The sequence below is a fragment of the Marmota flaviventris genome, chromosome 8 (assembly GCF_047511675.1).
Source record: "Marmota flaviventris isolate mMarFla1 chromosome 8, mMarFla1.hap1, whole genome shotgun sequence".
Classification (NCBI taxonomy): domain Eukaryota; kingdom Metazoa; phylum Chordata; class Mammalia; order Rodentia; family Sciuridae; genus Marmota; species Marmota flaviventris.
In genome coordinates, this window is record NC_092505.1 from 94,813,668 (window position 1) to 94,828,431 (window position 14,764).

A 14,764-nucleotide genomic window follows, 5' to 3' on the forward strand; every position below is an offset into this window, starting at 1 on the left:
CCACTTTATCCAAGAAGCCTTCTCCGTAATCTCCCCACCCTGGAATCCTGGTCTTTTTACTTTTTTTTTTTTTTTTTGCACTGGAGATTAAACCCAAGTGTGCTCTACTACTGAACCACATCCCCAGCCCTTTTATATTTTATTTGAGAGACAGGGTCTTGCTAAATTGAGTAGGGCCTCACTGAGTTGCTGAGGCTGGCTTTCAACTTGGGATCCTCCTGCCTAAACCTCCCAAGCTACTGGGATTACAAGCATGTGCCACTTACTACTCCTGGCTGTCCTTATCTTTCTCTTTACTTTGTTTTCTATTTCATTATAAGACTCATCACCACCTGACTTATTTTTTGTCTGTTTCACTACAGAAAAGCAAGGCCATCATTTGTTTTTATGATATCCTCAGCTACTAAAACAGTACCTGTAACATAGTGGGCTTTCATAGATGAATAAATGCTTATACTTTAAGTCTAAAAGTAGATAACATGTCAATATGCTCAGATAAAATATTTCCGCTTTGAAAGAAATGTTTCATTTTTATGTATTTTGGATTCCAGAGCTATTATTTTCTTGAACTCATTTTTTACTGAATAATTTATTTTGAGACAACTGATTACAGTTGCTTTTGTACATACTGTAATGCGATTATTGCAACTATTTGGCATATGATTGTATTCTAAAAATTATTCATTTAAAAATGCCTTTTGCATTTTTGCTTGTTTAATAATCACGTTAGTTTGAATGTGCAAATCTATGAAAAAATACAACTGAAAAAAGTAAACACTGAAAATACAGAGATATTTTAAATAAGGCATTAGCTAGGGAAAGTCAGATCCCTTTGGGACTGTTGCTTATGAAAAAGCTTGACAGGGACTGGCTGTGTGTGACCGAGGAAACTTCTCTTTGGTGTTGCAATTGGGGCTATAAGCATCAGTGTGTCATAGTTAACAGCCCACAACCTGACTGTTACTGGTAGAAATGATGAAATCTACAAATGGTCCACAGGAAGTTAAAATGAGGATACAGAGATACACTGCTTCTGTATTTCTGTATGCCTGATAATATCCACCTTGTTTCTCATTCTCTCTTGAGATTTTTGGTCATAGCTACTTTCTTCTTCTTTCTGCTCCTCCTCCTCTTTTTCTTGAACTTAATTGCATAATTCTCATCTTATTTATTATTATTATTATTATATATTATTATTATTCAGTTGATCTTAAGATGGCTGAAGTGATTTGTATCCTGGTGCAAATCCCAGTCACTGGAGAGGCTGTAGTCCCAGAAGCTGAGGCAGGAGGATCTCAATTTCAAAGTCAGCCTCTGCAACTTAGCGAGACCCCAAGCAACTTAGCCAGACCTAGTCTCAAAAGACAAAACAAAAAGGGTTGGGGAAACGGCTCAGGGGTTAAGCACCCCTGGGTTCAACCTCTGGTACTAAGAAAGAAAAAAAGTGATTTGTGCCCACAGGTGACTGAAAATAAAATAATTTGCTCTATACTGTGTCTCCAGACAAACATGTGTAGTAGTGAATTACCTAACATTAATAATTATATGTCTGAGAATGAATGAGTGAATGAAATGGTTGGTTGTTAATCTGGTAGACTGAAGGATTCAAGAGTCACAAAGATTAGGTTGGTGAAGGATTTGGGAGACAGGCAATGAATGTAGGCTCTAACTATCTGAAGTAAAAGGGTACCAAGGGCTCACAGAATCAAGGAGAAGTGAGGGAACAGCAGGAACCAAAGAAGTACAAAAGATTAAAATACAATCGGGAGGTAGGAAACAATTTCTGTCTGTTCAACCTGGTCAGGGCATAGCTGCTGCTGGGGCTGCTACTACCGCTGCTCAGTGAGCCCAATCCCAAACATCCCCAGCTCCCCCATTCCTGAAGATGGGTCCACCTGGCCTATTGGATAAATGGAGTGGTGGTGGAAAAGTAGAGGAATGATCTGCTCTTGTCTTGGAGGTTGCTGCCTACACTCTTGCCAGGATAATTCTCATCTGGGGAGAGGTAATTTTCTGTAAGAAAATGGAACTACCACAAAAGATTTTGGCTGGAAGTATGCCAAAATGACCATGGTGATCTAAATGGCAGATATTAAATGAACCAGAAGAGAAAATATGGGGAAACAACCCATGGTATATACGTTTTACAGACAAGTGTTGTTTTTATTGAAAACATTATTGCAAATTAACAAAAAATTACTAATTCACTATAGGAAAAAATAGGCAATAGACATGAATATATCATACTCAGTAAATTATGCAAATAATAAATATGAAAAATATAGTGATCAACATTACAATCAGTAATCAAAGAAATGCTGGTTAAAACAAGATATATTTGGATGCAACATGTTTTCAATGACAGAGCATCCCTGGGGTTCAATCCCTAGTACCGGAAACAAAATGTTTATAAATGTTGATCCACTTTTCAGAATCTATCCTAAATATTACAGGATCTCAACAAAGATGATAAATCCACACGTGTTCATGATATGTAGCTGCAATAAAATTTGAAGATATTCCCCAAACCATCAATAGATCAATAGGTAAATGATTGTAATATTCTTCAACAATTAAATTATATTTTAAAGAAAAGTATAATGACAATTAAAAGTACTAAACATATTCAGTGATATCAGCAGGATTCCAAACTGTTTGTATAGCATTGTGTTAAGTCATTAACAAATCTGTATGCATGGAAAAAATAAAAAGAAAATATACCAAAATGTTAACAATGACTGTGTGTGTAGGAGGGTTATAAGTGATTTTAATTAAAAAAAAATGTTTCTGCGATCTCCAAAGCTTTGTATTTTTGTAAGATATAGATGTTAAAATTATAAAAATAAACTCATTACTTTTGTACTCAGAAAAAAAGAACAATTGAAGAGAATTTAGAATACCATTTGTCTAATAAAAATGTCAAATTCATACTGAAATAGCTATATAACAAGATTTCTTAGTCACTTTTTCTTGACATCGCTAAAGATATGAAAGATGTAAAAGAGTCAACAATCACAAAATCTCTCAGGAAAATAAAAATAATGACATACAAATCAAAGTATTTCTAAAACTCATGCTTGGCAATCCATAGCTTAAGTTCGTTCATCTTTAAACAACATTTGACATTTTTCTGTTTTATTCCTCTTCCTCAGGGAGGCAGAAACTCTGTTATTCTAAGGGCACTTAATTTGTTTTATTTCTAATTATTGTTAATAGAAAGACCTATTGTTGTTGGTTGGTGCCATATGTTTTAATGGTCCTTAAGATTTGGAGATGCAATTTTACAGCCTGCTGCTTCTCAACCAAAAGTGTTATAATTTCTAAAGACAAGCTTGTAAGAGAGCAGTTACTTGTGTGCATAATACTTATCAAATCATCTGTGACTAATAAAACTTGAGAAAGAGGGGAGGAAAGGGGTGTTTAGCCTTTCAGTAACATGCTTGTTGTAATCTTGCCAAACCCCTCTTAGGCAATACTCTGTTTGCTCAGAGGGCCATGTGTTTAATTGTAAAAATCTGTCAGTATCATAGGATTCAAAAGACATCAATTATTCCTGTCAACAAGGAAAGACTGACGGCTCTGTGATTCTTCCATCATTAGGAAAAGATGTGCTCAAGAGAGAAAAATGTTGACTAGGGAGGGATGAGCAACTATAGGTTACAGGAAAACTGAGTTCCAGACTATAATTTCACTCCCTTCCCCTATTTTGGACTGAAACGTGATATTTTTCATTTCATGTAGTGCCATGTGTGCAGTAAGACATTATGTAACTCGTTCAGTCTCGCTGTATAATAGCCATTAAATACTTTTAAAGTGGCCGAGGTTATTAGCAGTTTGGTGTATGGGGAGGGGGGCATCGTTTCCTTCTGCTTTAGAGGGATGCAATATTATGTAATGGAGTTGGAACGGGCCAGTATTGAAAATTATATTCGAAAAGGGCTGCTATTCAAACCACATGACAACTAGCTCTCTTTTTCTTAAGACTATTCTGAGTGAACTAAAAACGGCAAAACTGCTGTTTAAACAGTCCCATGGGTGAAGTGGGAATTTTCCATGTTTTACTCCCAATTTATAATTTTATGCTAAGATTTCTGAATTATTATTACCCAGATTTAGAGACATCAAGGCACAATTTCCTGTCTCCTGCGATCTAAGCTGGGTGACCTCAGGCTGGTGAGTTCATTCTTCTCAGCCTCAGTTTTCTTACCTGCAAATTGGCGACAACACCTAAGGAGTTGCAAGACGGTTTATAGGTAACAAGAACAAGTATGTCACCTCAGGAAAGATATTTCCCTTGTTGGTCCGTTGTTTCCTTATACTATGGGGCCAGTTGTGGCAACTAGCTGCAATGGACGAGAATTTGAGACTATGCGCAAAGTTCCCAGAACGGTACTGGTGGCACTTGTCCGCTCCAGGGTACTTGAACGGCGAACGTTCCCTGGGTTGCTGCGGTTGAGTTATGAAACTTTGGGAGAAGAGAGAATAAGAAACCGGACCAGGAGACTGGCCGGCTGCGGAGTCCCCTGCCCCGCCACGAGCCTGGCCCGGCGCCGCCTCGCCCCACCCCTGCAAAGCCGAGCAGCGAGTTCCGGGCAGAGGCGCCCTCGGGCCTCCCTCCCTCCCTTCCTCTCTGCATCTGCGCCTCCAGCTGTGCCAGCTGCGCCAGAGTCCAGACAGTCGGCAGCGCCCGCACAGGTGTCAGCGGCCCCGTCGCCCTGCAGGTAGGAGCCGCGCGGGGCCCGGGCTTGCAGCGCTCCCGCGGGAGCCCAGTTTCCGCCGCCCTCGCCTCTGTCCCACCTCCCGTCAGCCCCGAGCAGCTGGCCGCTCCTACCCCAACTTGGGCGGGATCTTAGCAGCTGCGGCGGCGGATGACTCCCTGGTGGCCCTCCGGGGGGCCTCGGGTACCCGCCCACGGACCCAATTCCTGTACAGTCAACGCTGGCAACTTTGGCGCACATTTCGCCGAAGGGGCGGGCGGCCGCTTGGAGCCAGAGCCCAGTTGGCTCCAGCCCGAGGTTAGGGACGTCCCCTGCAGGAGGCATCTCCCGCCGCTCTCGCCGCCGCCGACGCGGGGCTGGGCCCCAAAGCAGTGTGTCTGTGTTCCCCGGTCACGTCGGTCATGTCGCGCGCCCTCCCGTTCGCGTGCGCTGTGGGATGATAGGGATGGCGGTCGCGCTGGCATCAGCATCCCGACCAACCAGGAAGTGCTGCGTTCCAAGACTTAAGAGTCCAGCCCGCTTGAAGCAAGGTCCTGGGCGCGTGGCCACACAGCTGCTCGCCGCAGGGCCCCAAATGTGATGTGATGACGCAGAGGTGGGGCGGGAGGATGGGGGCCAGGACCAAGGCCTGTGTTTAGGGGCTTGTTCTTCAATTCAAAATATTTGGGACCTAGGTCCCAGATCCAGGAATGACGTTCTCCAAGCCTTCCGTAGGATTTCGGGATGCCCCAGAGCTACCACCACTCCTGTTTGTGCCTTCTTATCTCAGATTATTATCTTCTTTACTTCCTTCATGAAGCCCTAAATGCAAGTAAAATCTTCAGGACCACAGTCTGTGTTTGATCATCCTTGAGTCTCTCCCAGAATGGGGAATTCTGTTATCTTTCTCAGCCAGGCCTGCCAATTTCAGTATAGCTAACCCTTTTGGATCCTCCAAGGGTGGGGGAGAACTAGGTACCCAGAGACCTCTGAGGTATGTTAAGTGGATTAGTTAATGGTGTGGCAATGAAAACTAAAGAATGAAGGGAATCTGCTTCAGTTTGAACTGTTAACAGACACCACATTTACATACTGCCTATTTGAATAAGAATCTCTTTTCAGTATTAAATGTGTTGTGACACACATACAAGAGAATTTGTACACAGCCTTTTAGCTTATGCAGGCTTTGAATGTTGTTTGGGGACCTTTTAACTAATTGCATAAACTCCCAGTCTGGTTTCTTAAGATCCAGTACAATTAACTTTCCACATAAAAATGTGAGTAGTGAAGATTTTGAGGAAATGTCTTTACCATGTTTGTCCCTGTTAGAATATTTACTTACCATGGTGTTAAGAGCTGTAAAATGCTCATTTAGGTTTATTGATTTGCTTATAACCAGGTAGGTGGTCTCTGATTTCTTAGTAATTTAAAATTATGGTTATACCATTTGGTTACCTTTAACTGTTACAGGTTTTTTAAAACTTACTTTTATTGTGGTAATATACAACATAGAATTTATTCTCTTAACATTATAAGTGTATGTTTAGTGCATTAAATACCTTCATGTCATTTTGCTATCATTTCTACCATCCATCCATAAAATGGTTTTCCCCACTTTGATACTGAGGATTGAATCCAGGAGGATTCTACCACTGAGCTACCATACCCAGCCTTTTTATTCTGAGAGAGTCTTGCTAAGTTGCCCAGGCTGGCCTGAAACTTGTGATCCTCCTGCCTCAGCCTACTAAGTAGCTGGGATTATAAACATGTGCATTGCCCCCCTCACAAAAGGGTTTTAATATCATTTTAAATAATATTTTAATGATAATGATTGCGTTGCAGTCTTTAGTTTTCTCACTTAGTAAGGTTTGAGTCTCTTTTCATAACCTTATGCAACCCCAAAATTTATTTTCCTCTTTTTGGGGATAGGGAGGATTGAACCCAGGGCCTTGAGCATGGTAGGCAAACACTCTACTACTGAGCTACATCTCCAGTCTTCTCATAAATTTGGGGATATGTGCTTTTAAAGAGGAGAGGTAAAAAGCCACAGCCAGATGGTGTTTATTAAATCTTGTCTCCATCAGCAAATGTCTAATACATGACTACTTGAGGGCTAATTTGGGAGCTACTTAAATTTGTATGTGAAGATATTTGAAGTTTAGCAGTTAAGAGATAAGAACAGGGAAGGGAGTTATCTGTAAGTCTCCCTAACCCTGACCCCTCCATGGAGCTACATTCCCCACCCTTCTTATTTTTTATTTTGAGACAGGTCTCACTAAGTTACCCAGGTTGGCCTCCAACTTGTGATCCTCTTGCCTCAGCCTTCCAAGTAGCTGAGATTATAGGCACATACCTAGCAAATGATTGTTAATAGTTCTTCCTCTGAATATCTAACAATAATGCAGTAGTTTTGTCTCCTTTAGCAGTGCAGTAGTACCTATCTAAGCTATGCTTACACTCAGGTTGTGGTATTTTTTCAGTAAATAAAAGCAATTTTGATCAAGTTGGCTTCTGGGTTTAGGGGCTTCCTGAACACCTGGACCTGCAGGAGGACCCAGCACATGAGATGTGGCTCTTTAAACTTAGAGTTAGGCTGAGTCATTGTGTTCACAAGATGTAGCTGTGCAAGGCCTGGTTTAACGTTTACAACCCTTTAAGTCTTAGCACCACAAAGTACAATGTATTTCCCTGGGTGTGGTTAAAAATTGTTGCAGGGTTAAAATGACAAACATATAACCTTAGCAGCCCATAAGTTGTGACATTTCTCATACAAATAACATTTTGTGCTTCAATGGGAACGCATTCCAATGCATTGGTCTCCCTGAATTCACAGTGCAGTGTAAAATCTGGATCCCAGATGTTTTAGTGTTGGGAATGAAACAACAATTTATGTTATGTAACTGTTTCATAGTGTCAAAAGCTTTTTATCTTTCTGTTGTGAAATGTTCTTAGTTTTTAAGTTTATTGGACAAACATTACAGTGACAAAATAAAATGAATTGTTTATTTAATAAACACTAATATGGTGCTTACTTGGTGCCAGACCCTGTGTTAAGCCTTTTACAAACATGAACACATTTACTGCTCAAAACAACCAGGTAATCTGATTATTCCCATTTATAGATTTGAGGTGCAGCAAGATTATACAACTTGCACCTGGGAAGAGCTGGAATTCCATCCTGGACAGCCTCATCCCAGAGTTTTGACATTGCTATCTCTCAAAAACAAAAAAAGAAAAACCAAAACAAGACAACAACAACAAAAAACATAGCCTGCAATTCTACCTAACACCTCTGCAATTCTATCTGACATATTCTAACATATACCTTTTATAGGTTTTTGTTCCCACTTTATCCTTGTCCTTAGGGATGAGTAATTTATATAAATACAATCATAGTGCAACTTTTTTTTTGGTACCAGGGATTGAACCCAGGGGCATTTAACCACGGAGCCACATCCCCAGACCTTTGTGTGTGTTTTATTTTGATACAGGGTCTTGCTAAGTTGTTTAGGGCCTCTCTAAATTGCTGAGGCTGGCTTTGAACTTGAGATCCTCCTGCCTTAGCCTCTGGAGTCACTGGGATTATAGGTGTGTGCTACTGTCCCGGGCTCATAGTGTATCTTGGATGATCAACTCAACTTTATTTTTCGTTAAAGGAAGTGAAGGTAAGACATGGTTGTGTCCAGAGCTGGGGGGTTATATTTGGCAGTGGGGCAGCAGCCTGCAGACCCCCTGCTGGGCCAGGCCTTAGCTCTTGACTCAGAGGAGGTTGTGGCAAGGTTCCTGAGAGGGTCTGGAAAGGTCAGGTCTGTATTTAGGAGGGGATAAGCTGTATTTGCCCAACAGAAGGGAAGCTCCTCAATGTTTTAACAAATGCTAGGATCACATTGGAGCTAAACTGCTACACCAGAGCCCTGGCTGGGTCAGAGGTGGGCAGAGTAGAAGCCTGAGGCTAACTCTGGGCCTAAGGCAGGCAGACTTGCTGCTTAGAGCTCCAGCATCCCAGCTTCCTCCCACAGCTGCTGCTGCTGTTGCCAGAACCCTGGACTCCCCCTCTGGATGAGGGGAATATTTTATTTTGTATTCAATCATTTTTGAGCATCTTGGATCTGAGGTTGGGAGCCTCTTAAAAGCCTGTGATGCACAAAAGAAAATCAGCCAAAAGCAATATGGACATAAAAATAACTTAGTTTAGTTGGTTCTTTGGTTAAAAGAGAGAGAGAAACAGAGATTTCTAAGGGCTTAAATTTATAGATTTTATCTTAAAAACAGGAAAATAATGTTCACATTCAACAATGACTTTTTCAGCATAGGCTTTTTCAGACAATACATTTGGAAGAGGGAGAGTAGGAATAAAAGGGGGAGGAGCAAGCAGGGAGGAAGAAGCAGGAGGACCAAAGATAGAAGACAGGGGGCTTCCCACCTTTGTCAGTAATCTATAGAAAGCCTCCAGGATCCTTACCTCAGAGAAATGCCTCTGAGAAATGTCAAAAGTCATTAAAATGATCTATCCTCTGGTTTATCTCTAAGTGATCTTAATGTTCAAGCTGTTCCTAATCAATAAAGCTTGGGGGCAATAAGATACAGTTCTTCCTCCCTATTCTGGTTCTTTGTAGCTCTCTGGTGTGGTAAATATTGTCTTTTATAAGGGTGGATTTTACATATAGCATGATCTTAGAATCTCTGAATTTGCGCTTGTTTTATTTACTCTCTGTCTTCTCTGGGAAAAGGTAAGGTTCTTGAGACACAGGCCATGGTTTCGACATTTTTGTGTTTCCTGTACACAGTAGTATACCATAAATGTGAGCAGAATGAAAAGGTGCGTTTAATAGATGAAAAGAGATGGTATGATTCATTTTCTTCAAGATTCTTAGATATTTCCAGGACAGAAGATTTTATGGTTAGTGTTTTACTTCTTTCTTTCTTTCACTTGTGACATTTAACAGTATTCATTTTTATTGTTCGTTCTCTGCAATGTGTTCTGATGAAGGTGTCCTTTGGAATAAAGAAATTGAGTAGGTACAGTGGGTTGCAATTGGGGTTCCATGGCTTGGAGCAGAAAACCAATTTCAGATGTATGTTGCAATGGTGGTTGAGATACAGAGCCAAAAGTGACAAATTTAATCAAAGGGGCTAAGAGTAGAAAAAATGAAATTAAAGATGGTGGTTTATATATATTTTTTCAAAGTTTCTTCATTATTCCTCCTTTGGAATAAAAATGTATAAGATGAAGCAGGACAAATGCACAGGATTTAGGAATGAAGTATATTTTTGATCCTAAGATCACTGTGATGTCAGTTTTTCTTTTTTTCTTTCTGGTACTGGTACTGGGGATTGGACCCAGGGTATTTTACCCCTGTATTATACCCCTACCTGTTTATTTTATTGATGCTTTGAATTTTGAGACAGAATCTCACCAAGTTGTCCAGGTTGGCCTTGAACTTGTGATCCTCTTTTCTCAGTGGCCTGAGTAGCTGATAGTATAAGCGTGAGCCACCATGTCTGGCTTTCAAAAATATATTTTTAGAAAAGGTGAGAGGAGTACGTTGGAAATTCAGCCAGAACCTTAGTATCGTAAGGGGAAGAAGAATCGACCTGTCAGGATATTGTATATGATAAATATATAAAAGCTAGGCATGTGAAGCAAAGCCCCAGCCTTAATCCTGACCCCAGTCCCAGCTCCAAACCTGTGTTGTCTTGGCTGGAACTGTGAGTGGGTGGGCCTGTGAATAGGCAAACCACATCTGTGAGGCTGTAAGGCACCATTGGGCCCCCACCTCACTGGAAGGGGTGATGGCTGTCAGCTTCTGCCTAACAATCAGGGAGTCTAGATTCGGATCCTAAGAGCTCTAGTTCAATATGTAAGTAACTTAATTATTCTGTGCTTCAATTTCCCCACTTGTAAAATGGGGATAAAATAGTATCTATCTCAGATTATTGTGGGGAATGAAGAAAATAGTGCCTGTAAAAAGTTGTTTAGAATAGCGCCCAGAACATAGAAACAACACAATAAATGATAGGTTCCCCTTTCACACCCTGTCCTCCCCTTTCTTGCCCCAAATCCAGCATGAGTGACATCCAAAATACCAAGCAAACTGGCATTAGTGCTAGCATAGATAGTGATGTGCGGCCCTGTGGGAACATGGGCATATGGATGATGAACTTAGTTTTGTGCAGGCGGAATTCTTTTGGGGGGGGGGTACTGGAGATTGAACCAAGGGGGGCAGTACCAGGGAGCCCTATCTACAGCCCTTTATTTATTTATTTATTTTAATTTGGATACAAAGTCCAAGTTGCTTAGGCTGTCCTTGAACTTGCAATTCTCCTGCTTCCGCCTCCTGAGTTGCTGGGATTATATGCATGAGCCACTGCATCCGGTTTTGTGCAGGAGGGATTCTTGAGTGAAAATAGGATTCCTTGTTGTTAGAGAACTCTTAAGTGCAAATGGTGGGAACAAGAGGTAAAGAGAATAATTCTATAAAATGGGCCGACTGTGCTGACCCTCAAACGCTTTCGTTTCCTAGAAGTAACTTACCTGCAGCCCTGCCTGGTTTAAGTGGACAGGTATGTCACATTCCTCTGCAAACTACTTGTTATCTGCAGGAGAAATGCAGGCTTGTATCAGTGTCAATAAGAGGAACACAAGTGACCCTGAAGGGAGAGACTTTTGTGACCCTTTTTATAAACTAGATTCTAAAACTCAGGGAGATAAGGCTGACTCCTCCTAACCATAAAATCTGTAAGAATTTACGGTTCCAATTAGAACCAATTGGCATGGGCCAAGGTGACCTAGAGTTGTCATGGCAGTGGGAACTTGAAATTTTGATGTCCTCTTGTTGTTAGTCAAAAGTCAAGAGGTGGATCTGGGCAAGACTGTCTGGAAACTTCTCTGGGATCTGGAGAGCAGGAGAGGCACTCTCTGAGAAGACCCACTTTCTCCCTTGAGAGCGTCCCCTTTCCCTTTTCTTATCCCTTCAGTAGATGCTCAGCTGTTACTCTAAGCAACATGTCTGAAATCTTTCTGACTTGACAGCAAGAATCGGGGTTTGAAGAGGGGGTCTGTGCACTGCCTCAGTTTCTTGGAAGGCCCCAGCTTTGTAACAATGTGACCTAGATGAAGGGAGGCAGTGAGAAGACTTCTGGCAACAGAGCTGGTTATGGCCAGTGACAGGGAATTGCATGCTTTTGATAATTATAATTTGGGGGTGTATGAGTTGACATTAGCCAGAACATTGGATTTTTCTTAATTCACAAGCATAGCATGGCATTTAATTGAGAAGCTCTTTACCAATGGGTGGATGTATGTGTAGAGGTTCATTTAAAAAACGTGTTTAGAATTAAGAAGCAGTAGGGTGTCCTTTCAAGTTGAGAATGAACTAGCTCATGCTGAGTTGGAAAAAAATCCTTCTCATCACATTCTTTAGCTTCACATTAAATGGGAGAAGGGTAACAGTGGCACTGTCAGCTTTATAGGGTTGTGGGTAGTACCTATACACATACACCCTGGGTGAAAGTGTAGACTGTCAAGAACCTATACCAGTAGCTTTTTGCTTTTTACTCTTGCTTTAAAAAAAAAAAAATCATGCTTATTGTTCCCCTTTCATATCCCCAAGAACTCCTTTCCTTTTAACCTCTTCTATGAAAGAGTCAGGGTGTAAAACACCCGAGCAACACCTGAAGGCAGGCTGTTCTTGATAATTCCCAGGTGGGCACAGGGAGTTTCCGTTCCACTTCTCTGTCTTACAGAAGGCAGGTACCCCTCAACTGGAAGCTTCTGGCTCCAGAGAGAAGATGTGAAGGCGAAGGCTCTGCTAGACCCTTGTTATAGGACATGAAAAGGGAAGAGAAAGGCAGCCAGCTGTTGTCTTTGTTTTAAGAACAAAGCTTTGGGCTGGGAATGTCACTAGGTGGTGGAACTTGCCTAGCATGGAACTCTCCTAGCATGTGCGAGGCCCTGAGTTCAACTCCCAGTACTAAACCAAATAAATACCAAAGTATTATTTATTCACCTTTTAAGTAAACAAAACTAAATGAAAACAGGAACAACTCTAGTGTTTTGTGGCAGAACAGAATCAATATGATAACTTTAGAAGGAAACTTGGCAATATGTTTAACATAGACAAATATTTGGAGTAAGAAAATCTGTCCTGTGAAATAGTGCAAAGTAATGTCAAAATGTAAAATAAAAGAACATATTTATTGCAGCACTTTATAAAGTTGTTATAAAGTGCTTCAATACGCATTTGCAAGTGATGTTCCAGAACTGGCTCATATGGAGAGCTGATTTCTTAATTTTCAGGAATTTTGTGAGCCAGTTGTTTCATCACAACATTATTAAAAATTAAATTTTCTTGGGGCTGGGTTTGTGGCTCAGTGGTAGAGTGCACGCCTAGCACGTGTGAGGCGCTGGGTTCGATCCTCAGCACCACATGAAAATAAATAAGTAAAATAAAGGTATTGTGTCCAACTACAACTAAAAAAAATATTTTTAAAAAATTAAATTTTCTTAAGTTTAGATTTGAAACTTACCTTAAATAAATTGTATTGAAAACAAAGAATAAATTTCCAAACCCATTATTTACTAACTATTGTAATATGTTTACTGCTACCTATGCTTTTAAAGTTATTTATGTCTGTTGTTTTTGTATAGTGAAAATACAGTAACTGTTGTCTATCTCTTTCCAAATTTGCTCTGGTGATGTCATGTTGGTAGCTTGAAATCATCCACAGTGGGAACATGTACACGGTAGAAATTGCTGAACATTACAGTTAGTGCATCTCTTCCCCAAGCTGGTTGTTAAGCATTTGTCACTGCTGGCTTTGGCCATGTGGGACACTGGAGTGCTCCCACTACCTCCTTCTCTCTCTCTCCATTTTTTTTTTTTTTAATGTGGAAATTTTTTTTTTCTTTTTCTTTTTCTTTGTTCTTTTTTTGATATACATGATGATAGAATGTATTTTGATGTATTATACATACAAGGAGTATAACTTATTCTAATTAAGATCCCATTCTTGTGGTGTACATGATGTGGAGTTATGCTCCTCGTGCATTCATATGTGAACATAGGGAAGTTACATCCGATTCATTCTACTGTTTCCTTCTCTCCCTTTCTTTGACCTGTCTCTTGGTTCTGAATTTGGGGATGTGATTGGGGGGAAGGAATACACTTAGTTATGCAACCTTCTCCTCTCTGTTTTCCTATTAGCCGGTATGGTTAGTTAATACAAAGTATTTTAGATCTCAACTTCATTCATTTTAGACCTTGATTTTTTTTTTTTTTTTCCTGGAGATAAGAGTCTTCTGACAGCCCCTCCCTCGAAAACAGTTTGCCCTCCCTCCTTCCCCATCACAGTACTTCTCAGTTCCGGCTAAACAAAATCTGCTGAAGATTTAACTAGAATGCAGACTTCCAGCTCCCGTCACTGTTCCTCCTGATTGAGGCTCTTGAGGAATGGGACTCCCTATAGCGTTTTGTAAGTACCCTTGGGATTTTGATGATCACTGTTTTTTTGCTTTCCCCCTGGCTCCTGTGGGCTCTTCCTGCCCAGCCCTCGCCCTTGTGTACCTTGCTCAGCATTGGGTCATTTGGGCTGTTGGGCCCTGCCCTGCCCTGTTGCACAGTAGCCATGAGTTTTTATGTTTGAACTCAAATTCTAATCTAGTGAAATTTGGTAATCAGAAGCTGTTCTTTGCCCCATTAGCCTGACACTTACACAGGGCCCACTTCCCTGGGCTCCAGTTCTTTTGGAACCTATGTTCCTACCTACACAGCCAGCTCAGAGTGCTGGGTTTTGTGTCTGCTTCAGCCTCTCGGTCACCTCGATAGAACTTGCTCGTGGCTTTTCTGAACACACCAACACATGCTTCCAAGCTTCAGGCTTTTCAGTGTGCTGTTCTCTGTGCCCGGAGCACCCTTCTCCCAAGTCTTTGCCCTACTTGCTTTTCATTATTTTAATCAATCATAAAAAAGTCAAATGTGACTTCCTGGAAAGGTCTTCCCTGAGCATTGAAAACTTCCTCCCCTCTCAGTCCACTTTGCTGTGCCCATTGCCTCATCCTGTGCTAG

The 14,764-nt window shown here is 41.1% G+C and overlaps 1 protein-coding gene across 4 annotated transcripts in view; it reads left to right on the forward strand.

The window, feature by feature from the left end:
* The first annotated feature begins 4,670 nt into the window (after positions 1-4,670).
* Pld1 (phospholipase D1) overlaps positions 4,671-14,764 on the forward strand; it is a 206,053-nt gene continuing 195,959 nt past the window's right edge. For 2 of the 4 annotated variants that reach the window (XM_027942201.2, XM_071615476.1), the window contains exon 1: positions 4,671-4,721. The gene's annotated coding sequence lies outside the window, so the exon portion shown is untranslated. Of the gene's footprint in view, positions 4,722-14,072; positions 14,172-14,764 lie in introns of those variants that run through there. The other 2 variants (XM_071615475.1, XM_071615474.1) reach the window with 2 other exon arrangements.